The sequence below is a fragment of the Myxine glutinosa genome, unplaced genomic scaffold (genome assembly GCF_964187855.1).
Source record: "Myxine glutinosa unplaced genomic scaffold, kmMyxGlut1.1 SCAFFOLD_1069, whole genome shotgun sequence".
Taxonomy (NCBI): Eukaryota; Metazoa; Chordata; class Myxini; order Myxiniformes; family Myxinidae; genus Myxine; species Myxine glutinosa.
The window spans coordinates 82,410-96,359 of NW_027617164.1; the positions used below are offsets into that span (position 1 = coordinate 82,410).

Below are 13,950 nucleotides of genomic sequence, written 5' to 3' on the forward strand. Positions count from 1 at the left end.
CACTTGTGTTGGTGCAGGAAACCACTTTTGCACTTGTATTAGTGTGGAAAAAACACTTTTCGCACTTGTGTTAGTGTTGAAAAACCACTTTTAGCACTTGTGTTAGTGTTGAAAAACCACTTTTCGCACTTGTGTTGGTGCAGGAAACCACTTTTGCACTTGTATTAGTGTGGGAAAACCACTTTTTGCACTTGTGATAGTGTTGAAAAACCACTTTTCGCACTTGTGTTAGTGTTGAAAAACCACTTTTCGCACTTGTGTTGGTGCAGGAAACTACTTTTGCACTTGTATAAGTGTGGAAAAATCACTTTTTGCACTTGTGATAGTGTTGAAAAACCACTTTTCATACTTGTGTTAGTGTTGAAAAACCACTTTTCGCATTTGTATTAGTGTTGAAAAAGCACATTTCGCACTTGTGTTGGTGCAGTAAACCACTTTTGCACTTGTATTAGTGTGGAAAAAACACTTTTTGCACTTGTGTTATTGTTGAAAAACCACTTTTCGCACTTGTGTTAGTGTTGAAAAACCACTTTTCGCCCTTGTGTTAGTGTTGAAAAACCACTTTTCGCACTTGTGTTAGTGTTGAAAAACCACTTTTCGCACTTGTGTTAGTGTTGAAAAACCACTTTTAGCACTTGTGTTAGTGTTGAAAAACCACTTTTCGCACTTGTGTTGGTGCAGGAAACCACTTTTGCACTTGTATTAGTGTGGAAAAAACACTTTTTGCACTTGTGATAGTGTTGAAAAACCACTTTTCGCACTTGTGTTAGTGTTGAAAAACCACTTTTAGCACTTGTGTTAGTGTTGAAAAACCACTTTTCGCACTTGTGTTGGTGCAGGAAACCACTTTTGCACTTGTATTAGTGTGGAAAAAACACTTTTTGCACTTGTGATAGTGTTGAAAAACCCCTTTTCGCACTTGTGTTAGTGTTGAAAAACCACTTTTCGCACTTGTGTTGGTGCAGGAAACCACTTTTGCACTTGTATTAGTGTGGAAAAAACACTTTTTGCACTTGTGATAATGTTGAAAAACCACTTTTCGCACTTGTGTTAGTGTTGAAAAACCACTTTTCGCACTTGTGTTGGTGTAGGAATCCACTTTTGCACTTGTATTAGTGTGGAAAAACCACTTTTCGCACTTGTGTTAGTGTTGAAAAACCACTTTTCGCACTTGTGTTAGTGTTGAAAAACCACTTTTCGCACTTGTGTTGGTGCAGCAAACCACTTTTGCACTTGTATTAGTGTGGTAAAAACACTTTTTGCACTTGTGATAGTGTTGAAAAACCACTTTTCGCACTTGTGTTAGTGTTGAAAAACCACTTTTCGCACTTGTGTTAGTGTTGAAAAACTACTTTTCACACTTGTGTTGGTGCAGGAAACCACTTTTGCACTTGTATTAGTGTGGAAAAAACACTTTTCGCACTTGTGTTAGTGTTGAAAAACCACTTTTTGCACTTGTGTTAGTGTTGAAAAACCACTTTTCGCACTTGTGTTGGTGGAGGAAACCACTTTTGCACTTGTATTAGTGTGGAAAAAACACTTTTCGCACTTGTGTTATTGTTGAAAAACCACTTTTCGCACTTGTGTTAGTGTTGAAAAACCACTTTTCGCCCTTGTGTTAGTGTTGAAAAACCACTTTTCGCACTTGTGTTAGTGCAGGAAACCACTTTTGCACTTGTATTAGTGTGGAAAAAACACTTTTCGCACTTGTGTTATTGTTGAAAAACCACTTTTCGCACTTGTGTTAGTGTTGAAAAACCACTTTTCGCCCTTGTGTTAGTGTTGAAAAACCACTTTTCGCACTTGTGTTGGTGCAGGAAACCACTTTTGCACTTGTATTAGTGTGGAAAAAACACTTTCTGCACTTGTGATAGTGTTGAAAAACCCCTTTTCGCACTTGTGTTAGTGTTGAAAAACCACTTTTCGCACTTGTGTTGGTGCAGGAAACCACTTTTGCACTTGTATTAGTGTGGAAAAAACACTTTTTGCACTTGTGATAGTGTTGAAAAACCACTTTTCGCACTTGTGTTATTGTTGAAAAACCACTTTTCGCACTTGTGTTTGTGTAGGAAACCACTTTTGCACTTGTATTAGTGTGGAAAAACCACTTTTTGCACTTGTGATAGTGTTGAAAAACCACTTTTTGCACTTGTGATAGTGTTGAAAAACCACTTTTCGCACTTGTGTTAGTGTTGAAAAACCACTTTTCGCACTTGTGTTAGTGTTGAAAAACCACTTTTCGCACTTGTGTTAGTGTTGAAAAACCACTTTTCGCACTTGTGTTGGTGCAGCAAACCACTTTTGCACTTGTATTAGTGTGGAAAAAACACTTTTTGCACTTGTGATAGTGTTGAAAAACCACTTTTCGCACTTGTGTTAGTGTTGAAAAACCACTTTTCGCACTTGTGTTAGTGTTGAAAAACTACTTTTCGCACTTGTGTTGGTGCAGGAAACCACTTTTGCACTTGTATTAGTGTGGAAAAAACACTTTTCGCACTTGTGTTAGTGTTGAAAAACCACTTTTCGCACTTGTGTTAGTGTTGAAAAACCACTTTTCGCACTTGTGTTGGTGCAGGAAACCACTTTTGCACTTGTATTAGTGTGGAAAAAACACTTTTTGCACTTGTGATAGTGTTGAAAAACCACTTTTCACACTTGTGTTAGTGTTGAAAAACCACTTTTCGCACTTGTGTTAGTGTTGAAAAACCACTTTTCGCACTTGTGTTGGTGCAGGAAACCACTTTTGCACTTGTATTAGTGTGGAAAAAACACTTTTCGCACTTGTGTTAGTGTTGAAAAACCACTTTTCGCACTTGTGTTAGTGTTGAAAAACCACTTTTCGCACTTGTGTTGGTGCAGGAAACCACTTTTGCACTTGTATTAGTGTGGAAAAACCACTTTTTGCACTTGTGTTAGTGTTGAAAAACCACTTTTCGCACTTGTGTTAGTGTTGAAAAACCACTTTTCGCACTTGTGTTGGTGCAGGAAACCACTTTTGCACTTGTATTAGTGTGGAAAAAACACTTTTCGCACTTGTGTTAGTGTTGAAAAACCACTTTTCGCACTTGTGTTAGTGTTGAAAAACCACTTTTCGCACTTGTGTTGGTGCAGGAAACCACTTTTGCACTTGTATTAGTGTGGAAAAACCACTTTTCGCACTTGTGTTAGTGTTGAAAAACAACTTTTCGCACTTGTGTTAGTGTTGAAAAACCACTTTTCGCACTTGTGTTGGTGCAGGAAACCACTTTTGCACTTGTATTAGTGTGGAAAAAACACTTTTTGCACTTGTGATAGTGTTGAAAAACCACTTTTCGCACTTGTGTTAGTGTTGAAAAACCACTTTTCGCACTTGTGTTAGTGTTGAAAAACCACTTTTCGCACTTGTGTTGGTGCAGGAAACCACTTTTGCACTTGTATTAGTGTGGAAAAAACACTTTTTGCACTTGTGATACTGTTGAAAAACCACTTTTCGCACTAGTGTTAGTGTTGAAAAACCACTTTTAGCACTTGTGTTAGTGTTGAAAAACCACTTTTCGCACTTGTGTTGGTGTTGAAAAACCACTTTTCGCACTTGTGTTAGTGTTGAAAAACCACTTTTCGCACTTGTGTTAGTGTTGAAAAACAACTTTTCGCACTTGTGTTAGTGTTGAAAAACCACTTTTCGCACTTGTGTTGGTGCAGGAAACCACTTTTGCACTTGTATTAGTGTGGAAAAAACACTTTTTGCACTTGTGATAGTGTTGAAAAACCACTTTTCGCACTTGTGTTAGTGTGGAAAAACCACTTTTCGCACTAGTGTTGGTGCAGGAAACCACTTTTGCACTTGTATTAGTGTGGAAAAAACACTTTTTGCACTTGTGATAGTGTTGAAAAACCACTTTTCGCACTTGTGTTAGTGTTGAAAAACCACTTTTCGCACTTGTGTTGGTGCAGGAAACTACTTTTGCACTTGTATAAGTGTGGAAAAAACACTTTTTGCACTTGTGATAGTGTTGAAAAACCACTTTTCATACTTGTGTTAGTGTTGAAAAACCACTTTTCGCACTTGTATTAGTGTTGAAAAAGCACATTTCGCACTTGTGTTGGTGCAGTAAACCACTTTTGCACTTGTATTAGTGTGGAAAAAACACTTTTCGCACTTGTGTTATTGTTGAAAAACCACTTTTCGCACTTGTGTTAGTGTTGAAAAACCACTTTTCGCCCTTGTGTTAGTGTTGAAAAACCACTTTTCGCACTTGTGTTGGTGCAGGAAACCACTTTTGCACTTGTATTAGTGTGGAAAAAACACTTTTTGCACTTGTGATAGTGTTGAAAAACCACTTTTCGCACTTGTGTTAGTGTTGAAAAACCACTTTTCGCACTTGTGTTGGTGTAGGAAACCACTTTTGCACTTGTATTAGTGTGGAAAAACCACTTTTCGCACTTGTGTTGGTGCAGCAAACCACTTTTGCACTTGTATTAGTGTGGAAAAAACACTTTTTGCACTTGTGATAGTGTTGAAAAACCACTTTTCGCACTTGTGTTAGTGTTGAAAAACCACTTTTCGCACTTGTGTTAGTGTTGAAAAACTACTTTTCGCACTTGTGTTGGTGCAGGAAACCACTTTTGCACTTGTATTAGTGTGGAAAAAACACTTTTCGCACTTGTGTTAGTGTTGAAAAACCACTTTTCGCACTTGTGTTAGTGTTGAAAAACCACTTTTCGCACTTGTGTTGGTGCAGGAAACCACTTTTGCACTTGTATTAGTGTGGAAAAAACACTTTTTGCACTTGTGATAGTGTTGAAAAACCACTTTTCGCACTTGTGTTAGTGTTGAAAAACCACTTTTCGCACTTGTGTTAGTGTTGAAAAACCACTTTTCGCACTTGTGTTGGTGCAGTAAACCACTTTTGCACTTGTATTAGTGTGGAAAAACCACTTTTCGCACTTGTGTTAGTGTTGAAAAACCACTTTTCGCACTTGTGTTAGTGTTGAAAAACCACTTTTCGCACTTGTGTTGGTGCAGGAAACCACTTTTGCACTTGTATTAGTGTGGAAAAAACACTTTTTGCACTTGTGATAGTGTTGAAAAACCACATTTCGCACTTGTGTTAGTGTTCAAAAACCACTTTTCGCACTTGTGTTGGTGCAGTAAACCACTTTTGCACTTGTATTAGTGTGGAAAAACCACTTTTCGCACTTGTGTTAGTGTTGAAAAACCACTTTTCGCACTTGTGTTAGTGTTGAAAAACCACTTTTCGCACTTGTGTTGGTGCAGGAAACTACTTTTGCACTTGTATAAGTGTGGAAAAAACACTTTTTGCACTTGTGATAGTGTTGAAAAACCACTTTTCGCACTTGTGTTAGTGTTGAAAAACCACTTTTCGCACTTGTATTAGTGTTGAAAAAGCACATTTCGCACTTGTGTTGGTGCAGTAAACCACTTTTTCACTTGTATTAGTGTGGAAAAAACACTTTTCGCACTTGTGTTATTGTTGAAAAACCACTTTTCGCACTTGTGTTAGTGTTGAAAAACCACTTTTCGCCCTTGTGTTAGTGTTGAAAAACCACTTTTCGCACTTGTGTTGGTGCAGGAAACCACTTTTGCACTTGTATTAGTGTGGAAAAAACACTTTTTGCACTTGTGATAGTGTTGAAAAACCCCTTTTCGCACTTGTGTTAGTGTTGAAAAACCACTTTTCGCACTTGTGTTGGTGCAGGAAACCACTTTTGCACTTGTATTAGTGTGGAAAAAACACTTTTTGCACTTGTGATAGTGTTGAAAAACCACTTTTCGCACTAGTGTTATTGTTGAAAAACCACTTTTCGCACTTGTGTTGGTGTAGGAAACCACTTTTGCACTTGTATTAGTGTGGAAAAACCACTTTTCGCACTTGTGTTAGTGTTGAAAAACCACTTTTCGCACTTGTGTTGGTGCAGCAAACCACTTTTGCACTTGTATTAGTGTGGAAAAAACACTTTTTGCACTTGTGATAGTGTTGAAAAACCACTTTTCGCACTTGTGTTAGTGTTGAAAAACCACTTTTCGCACTTGTGTTAGTGTTGAAAAACTACTTTTCGCACTTGTGTTGGTGCAGGAAACCACTTTTGCACTTGTATTAGTGTGGAAAAACACTTTTCGCACTTGTGTTAGTGTTGAAAAACCACTTTTCGCACTTGTGTTAGTGTTGAAAAACCACTTTTCGCACTTGTGTTGGTGCAGGAAACCACTTTTGCACTTGTATTAGTGTGGAAAAAACACTTTTTGCACTTGTGATAGTGTTGAAAAACCACTTTTCGCACTTGTGTTAGTGTTGAAAAACCACTTTTCGCACTTGTGTTAGTGTTGAAAAACCACTTTTCGCACTTGTGTTGGTGCAGTAAACCACTTTTGCACTTGTATTAGTGTGGAAAAACCACTTTTCGCACTTGTGTTAGTGTTGAAAAACCACTTTTCGCACTTGTGTTAGTGTTGAAAAACCACTTTTCGCACTTGTGTTGGTGCAGGAAACCACTTTTGCACTTGTATTAGTGTGGAAAAAACACTTTTTGCACTTGTGATAGTGTTGAAAAACCACTTTTCGCACTTGTGTTAGTGTTGAAAAACCACTTTTCGCACTTGTATTAGTGTTGAAAAAGCACATTTCGCACTTGTGTTGGTGCAGTAAACCACTTTTGCACTTGTATTAGTGTGGAAAAAACACTTTTCGCACTTGTGTTAGTGTTGAAAAACCACTTTTCGCACTTGTGTTAGTGTTGAAAAACCACTTTTCGCGCTTGTGTTGGTGCAGGAAACCACTTTTGCACTTGTGTTGGTGCAGGAAACCACTTTTGCACTTGTATTAGTGTGGAAAAAACACTTTTTGCACTTGTGATAGTGTTGAAAAACCACTTTTCGCACTTGTGTTAGTGTTGAAAAACCACTTTTCGCACTTGTGTTGGTGCAGGAAACCACTTTTGCACTTGTATTAGTGTGGAAAAACTTTTCGCACTTGTGTTAGTGTTGAAAAACCACTTTTCGCACTTGTGTTAGTGTTGAAAAACCACTTTTAGCACTTGTGTTAGTGTTGAAAAACCACTTTTCGCACTTGTGTTGGTGCAGGAAACCACTTTTGCACTTGTATTAGTGTGGAAAAACCACTTTTCGCACTTGTGTTAGTGTTGAAAAACCACTTTTAGCACTTGTAGTAGTGTAATAATGTTGCTTCTGGGACACCTCCGTTTAACATGGGAAATCCCTATCTAATGTCATTTACCCCCTTGTCTTTTTCAAAAATCATAAACACCTCTATTTCTCCCACCCTCATCTTTATGAACCTTTTGTCTGTAGTACCTATCCTTAATGTTGTTCATTAGACCACTCAAACACTACAAATATTTGTTTTCTCTTATAGACCTATCATCCTTCTTCTACATATCATCTGGCAGATTAATCTTTGACCCATTCACTTCCATATTGACCCTAAAGACCTCTATTTCTCTCACCCTGTTCTTTACGAACCTTCTAACCTTTTGACATGTTATCCTTATTCATTAGACCACTTAAACACCTGTGATCCTTCTGACCTCATGGACCTTTTAACCTTTTACTCTTAATATCATCTGGTGAATATAACCCACTCAAACATCGATCCGACAAATATTTGTTTATGCGTGGGAAATAATTTAATTCTCCTACAACTCTCCTCACCATCTCATCCAACTCACCGGTATTTAAATTAATTCTCTTATTTGTTTTGTGAACTTTTTTACCAGTTGCCTTTTCAATTATACTTATTTGATATTTTTTACATTCATTTTGTTTTCCATTTATATACCACTCGAACCTTTTCTAATTAATAGCTCACTGTTGAGAAATGACGTTGTTTCACTTGGATAACTTCCAAGGAATTCTCTTTGTCTTGTTTCCTGTTTTTCACAAACACACGCCCTCAGTTTCCAAAAGCTGACAAGCACTTCAGTTCCCCGAAATACATTTTGTTCATTATAAAAAGAGAGGTCTCCGAATGGGACATTTAAACATTGTGAACGAAGATGAGCTTGTCTTATTCCAGTCTTTCCTCTGATGAAGAATACTCGCCAGGACATTGGTAAGTTCATTTGGTATTAAACACTGTTAATGAGAGCTTTGTATGTGATTAATTATACAACTAATAATTTATTTTTCCTATTCATTGCAGCAATTCAAATATTGTAAATATCCTGGCAGAATTTCAAGTTGTTTCTCAAGAGTTCCACAACGAACTGAATACGGGTTTGAATAACCTACCTCCGAGATGGTGGGCTCAGAATGAATTCAATGTTTCACCGTTCTTAGAAAATTCACGTGAAAGGTATGATAGAAAATAAAAAACGAGAGGTGTGTGCATGTGTGTGTGCATGTGTGTGTGTGTATGTGTATGTGTGTGCATGTGTGTCTGTGATTAAAATAGAGAGATCGAATTGTGAGGAACAGAAATGAAAAAATGAGATTGTGTGTGTGTGTGTGTGTGTGTGTATGTGTGTGTGTGTGTATGTGTGTGTGTATGTGTGTGTGTATGTGTGTGTGTGTGTGTGATGTTTTGTCAAGCTTACTTCAGCATAGTAATTTCTCCTTATTTTGTTTGCAGCCTCGAAGACCAAAGCTTGGAGTGGGACGATTTTGGACTCCATAGGAATGGTTATTTCCTACCAACCTGTGAACCTCTACATTTTCAACTCAACGATCTTGACGCTAAGCTGGATTTTTTCGAGGTAAGCATGTGTGTACGTGTGTGTGGTTCACCGTTTATAATAGGTACACCATATCCCTGCGCATCGTAAGAGGTGATTCAGGGTTGGTGTCAGGAAGGGCATCCGACCCTATATTAATAATAATAATAATAATACATTTATTTTGTATAGCGCTTTTCAAGACGCTTTGACATGGAACATAAATATGAAATAAATATCTCTCCCCTCTTGTCTTTAATAGAAAGAGATTCAAAACCTGAAGACATCTGCTGAACCAACCTTTGACTTGTGCTGGGAAGAAATTGATGACTTATGCTGGGGAGAAGTTGAATGTATACCTCAAGAAAAATGTTTTAATAATATAAAGATTTTAATGTTTTCAATATTTATATATATTTGTTTTGTTTACAATTATTTAATTATTAATTACAAAAAGAGAATAAAGGAGGGAACGGGGAGGTGCACCCCTGCCAAAGACCCTTCACCCCCCTCATCCCACCCCTCCCCTCCCCTTGTGTGTGTGGGGAAGGTGGGGGTGGGATGAGGGGGGTGAAGGGTCAAGGGTGGGGGTGCACGGAGGGTGGGGGATGATGGGTGTGGTCTGTGTGGGCGGGGTCTGTGTGGGCGGGGTCTGTGTGGGCGGGGTCTGTGTGGGCGTGGTCTGTGTGGGTGTGGCTTATGATTTTAATTTATTTAAATTTTTTTTTATTACCACTAATTAAATTAGCTAATCTGGGTGGGGTGAATAGAAATGTTGTTTAATGAATTATTAGCTTTGTTTTTTGTAATTCTTGCGAGTAAAATGAACCCAAGATTTCTTCTCGATTTATATCATTTAATTTGTAGGTCCAAGGGACTGTATCCATTACATCAACGATTATAAATAATTCATTAGTCCATTTTTGTGTATAACCTTTCTCAAAATGGCTTTTCCATTTGTATATCCTTACAATATCACCAACTTTGAACTTGGGCTTTCTCAAATTAATCTCCTTTTCATATTCTAATTTTGTAAATGTTTCTGATGGTTTTGATTTTGTTGATGAATGAACTGTATTGTTGTAATCATCTACAATATCCTGAATTAAATACACCCATTTTTGAGAACCGAGTTGTGTGAATTTTTTATATAATTTCTCTTTCAAAGTACGATTAAAACGCTCAATAACAACTGCCTTTCCTTCATTAAAGGTGCTGTATAATTTAATACCCTTCCCCTTAAGAAATTTCATGAATATTTTGTTATAGAACTCTGTTCCCTCATCAGTCCATAACTTCTTTGGTTTCCTTTTATCCCGATCAAATATTAGCTTAAAGGCTAACATTAAAGTATCACCCCTTTTATTTTTTAAAGGGACAACCCAGGCAAATCTACTCCTCAAATCAATAACGGTTAAAGCATACCTGTATCCCCTGTCATTATTCAATTCAATTAAATCAGCGGACCATATGTGGTCAGTGTATTTAGAATAAACCTTCCTTCTTTTAAACTTTGTGATTATAGGTTTGTGTAATTCTTCAGCCAAAAGCTCCTCAGTCTTGATGGCATCATTAGAGCCTAATAGTTTTTTGAGGAATAACCAAGACCAAGTTTCAATTTAGCATTTATCAAATTTCTCACAATAAACCTATCAACTTTCTCTCTCAACGTTGGATTTTGTATCAAAGACAAATTATACAACATTTCGCTGTCGGCTTTATGTTTTTCAGTCAACGTAGTGGTTTTCCCATAAGCAATATCATGCTTCATACACACTTCGTCAACCCTATTTGTAGGTTTAGACCAAGGTTTAGGATTGTCAGCCTCATCTAATCTTTTATCCAAGTTTGTTCCTGGACCACAGAAAGAATACCCTGGAAGGTGTAATTCCCCTGGAATTCCAGTTGTTGTAAATTTACTTCCTGACAGAAACTTTTGTATGTCTCCTCCTCTTTTAGGAGAGATGAATTGGCACTTTTTAGAGCCACATACTTGACATATTCCTTTTTGATAAACTCTATTATTTTTAGCTTTAACATAAGAGATATTTTTAGATTTAGTTTTCTTTTTACATTTGAGACAATAACTCATATTTATTTATCAGAAAAATTCCGACAGAGTATCAAAACCTTTTTGGTTTTCAACATATACATTTCAATCTTTATTTTTAAAACATAAAGAATCCTAAGGAATGCCTTCACTCTCTCCTCCATTTATTTACAAATAAAAACTAACTAAAGTCAATGACACCAACATCATCAATCACATAATCTTTTCCTTCTTCTTCTTCTTCTTCTTCACCACTTTCTCGTTTAAATCTCTGAAATTGAAGACATTGACGTTCTTATTTTTGAAACCATTATCTTCATAAGAGTTGTTAATTCTTTAATTTCCTCTTCGGTGCGTTGAGATTGATTTATTTGCTTTAATACACTCAATCTTTTATGAATCTCAGTGATTTCCATCTTTTTATATTTTTCCTCCCTCTCTCTTTGCTCCCTCTCCTCCTCCTCCATTTTCTCCCTCTCCTCCTTCTCCTTTTTCTCCCTTTTCTCCCTTTCCTCCTTCTCCCTTTTCTCCCTTTCCTCCTTCTCCTTTTTCTCCCTTTCCTCCTTCTCCTTTTTCTCCCTCTCCTCCTTCTCCTCCTTTTTCTCCCTCTCCTCCTTCTCCTCCCTCTCCCTTTCCTCCTTCTCCTTTTTCTCTCTTTCCTCCTTCTCTTCTTCAACTCCTTCCTCATCCCTTGCTACCCTTGAGTTTGAACCCCAAAGAATATTATACATATACTCATCTGGATTTTGAGATATTCTTGTATCTATAATTATTTTTCTCATAATAGGATACCAATAAGATTTGTTGACGATTTCTAAAAGAGTTTTATATTTCATAACTTTGAGAAGTTCATTTTTATTTAATATTTTAAACAAGTCTCTATTTGTGGGTTTAACAATATCAGTATAAGGCCAGTTTTTTATGACAAAATTCCCATGTATATGCTCCAAATCATAAGGTATGTAATACCGAGCACCCTTTTCTTGTAGGTATCCTTGAATACAAAAATTATAATTCTCTTGTAGTCTTCTTCCTGCCATTTATGTATCAGAAATATATGTGAGATTAATATTATGACAGGTAATACCACCCCATCTTCCCACTACCAAATCGGTTTGTATTCCTCGGCTTTCTATCCTTATCTCATTACCTTCCTTCTTTGTCATGCGAACCATCGCTATACTATCATATATTTTTATTTTCTTAAAATCACGTATTTGTTGTTTACTAATTGTACTTCCACATAAATCCTTATCTTCACCAAGTGGATAATATTCTTCTTTACGAGACTGATTTAAATCATGTAGGTCTTCTATGTTTATTGAAAAAGACCAATTATACCCTAAATCAGGCATATCATACCCCCATTTATTAATTCGCATATTAACTAAATGTCCTTCTTTATAAAATTTAATTGTAAGCAGGTAGTTAAATTCAATGAGGAAAGGTGTATGGTCAGTATAACCAGGTGTTGTGGTTGTAAATTTTACTTGTTTCACAAAACGTGCTGTTTTCTTTAAAGATATATATTGTGATAAATCACTGAATCTAATCAAGTCATTCGCATCTGTAGGGTTTGGATAATTGATTAATTTATAAGTATTCTTCATATTAATATTTTTACTTACACTATATTTTTGTCGTTCAGCCTGTGCCTTTGTATAATAATTTGATAAATCAATATCCTGAGAGGATTTTCCAAAGATAGAACCATCTTTTCCAACATAGGTCATTTATATTAGATAAAAAATGATATCATAAAAATTTTCATTATTGTTGAGTTGAAATAATACATATAAACATAATTGGCCACAACATTTAGAATTAATTTCTTGAACTTGGAATGTTTGATAAACACCATTCTGTAAGAATTGTATTACTTCAACAGGTGGTGGCATACCATAACTATCAAAATAATATTTATCCTGACTATTATGAATACAAACCCAATGAGAACCATTCTGTGTGTCTAAATTCATAATAATATTCTTTGTATTCTTATTTATATGTGTTAATTCATCTCTCATACAAATAACCACATTATCAATTTTTAGTGTTTTACAATACTTAGCTAGTTCTATATTTGACGTTGTATTCTTTCCAAATTGTTTAAACCATTTATCCATTTATTTATGAGAAAGATACAATCCATTACCCCGTTTAGTTAGTTTAACACCCGCTTGAGCGATAGAGGAAAGCATATCTCCAACCAACAATCTAGCTTTATCAGGTAGACTTTCAAGTTTTTGAGCAAAATCTACAATTACACCACTTCCACTAATTTGTTTCTCCAACTCCTTGTTATGTCTTTCCAATTCTTTTTGAGCTTTTAGTTGTGCCTTCCTTTCGTTAGCAGTTTTTACCGCTGCTGAAATACCACCAGTCAATGCTCCCGCCGCACTTAAACCAGCAAATAAAGGAATTAGAAACGGGAGAAATCCTCCTCTTGACTCGTCTATTGAATATTTCTTTAACATAGGTTTCGTCATTTTAATTTTAAGTGATCCAACATCATTTAGTGTTTTTACTTGTGTGTGTGTGAGTAAAACATCAATTCTTACAGCTCCTTTTCTTTGAATTGTATTAACATTAATAATACAAGGCTTTTGATTTTGAATACAAGATGTTAATTTATTAAGATTGATTTGATTAACATATACCCCAACCATTTATTTATGAGAAAAAACCTATGTGATATTAATCATAACACCATTATCTGTATTAATCTGTAATTCTGTTTCCTCCAAAAGCAAACAATATGCATTAACCTCTTCACTCTCCCCTCTTTCAATGTATAGAGAAGTATCCACTCGATTAGACTTTATAGTTTCCTTTTGAGAACTCAGGTCAATTGCGTAGATTGTATAAAGTTTTTGAAACGCAACCATATCCAAAATAGGATCATTATTACCATTACTTTCACACACCTTTTGGTAGGACTTGTAGGCTTCCGCATAATCATTTTTTTCCCAATCAATTTCCAATCTATCTCGCGGATAAAATGTGCCATCAAGAGAAACCCGAAGTTGTTTCACCTTTGCATTATCACTCAGGGCATTATTCTTATTAGTACCGTCCTCTCCATCTGGTTTTTTAAAAATGAGCCAGAGGTATCGTGGCTTTCCTTGAAGAACACCTAAATTCCAAGTGTAGGTAGTGTGTTCCAGTTTAACGTGTTGACATCTTCTTTTAAGGTATGATACATTTAGCGGTTTCTTTGAGTTAAGTCT

General features: G+C 36.3%; 1 long non-coding RNA gene across 1 annotated transcript; it reads left to right on the forward strand.

Annotated features, from left to right (window-relative positions):
• The first annotated feature begins 8,140 nt into the window (after nucleotides 1–8,140).
• On the forward strand, nucleotides 8,141–9,196 carry LOC144889139 (uncharacterized). The gene is made up of 3 exons (XR_013621614.1): nucleotides 8,141–8,312; nucleotides 8,589–8,712; nucleotides 8,933–9,196. It is a non-coding gene; the product is annotated as an uncharacterized LOC144889139 (long non-coding RNA).
• Nucleotides 9,197–13,950: the final 4,754 nt, after the last annotated feature.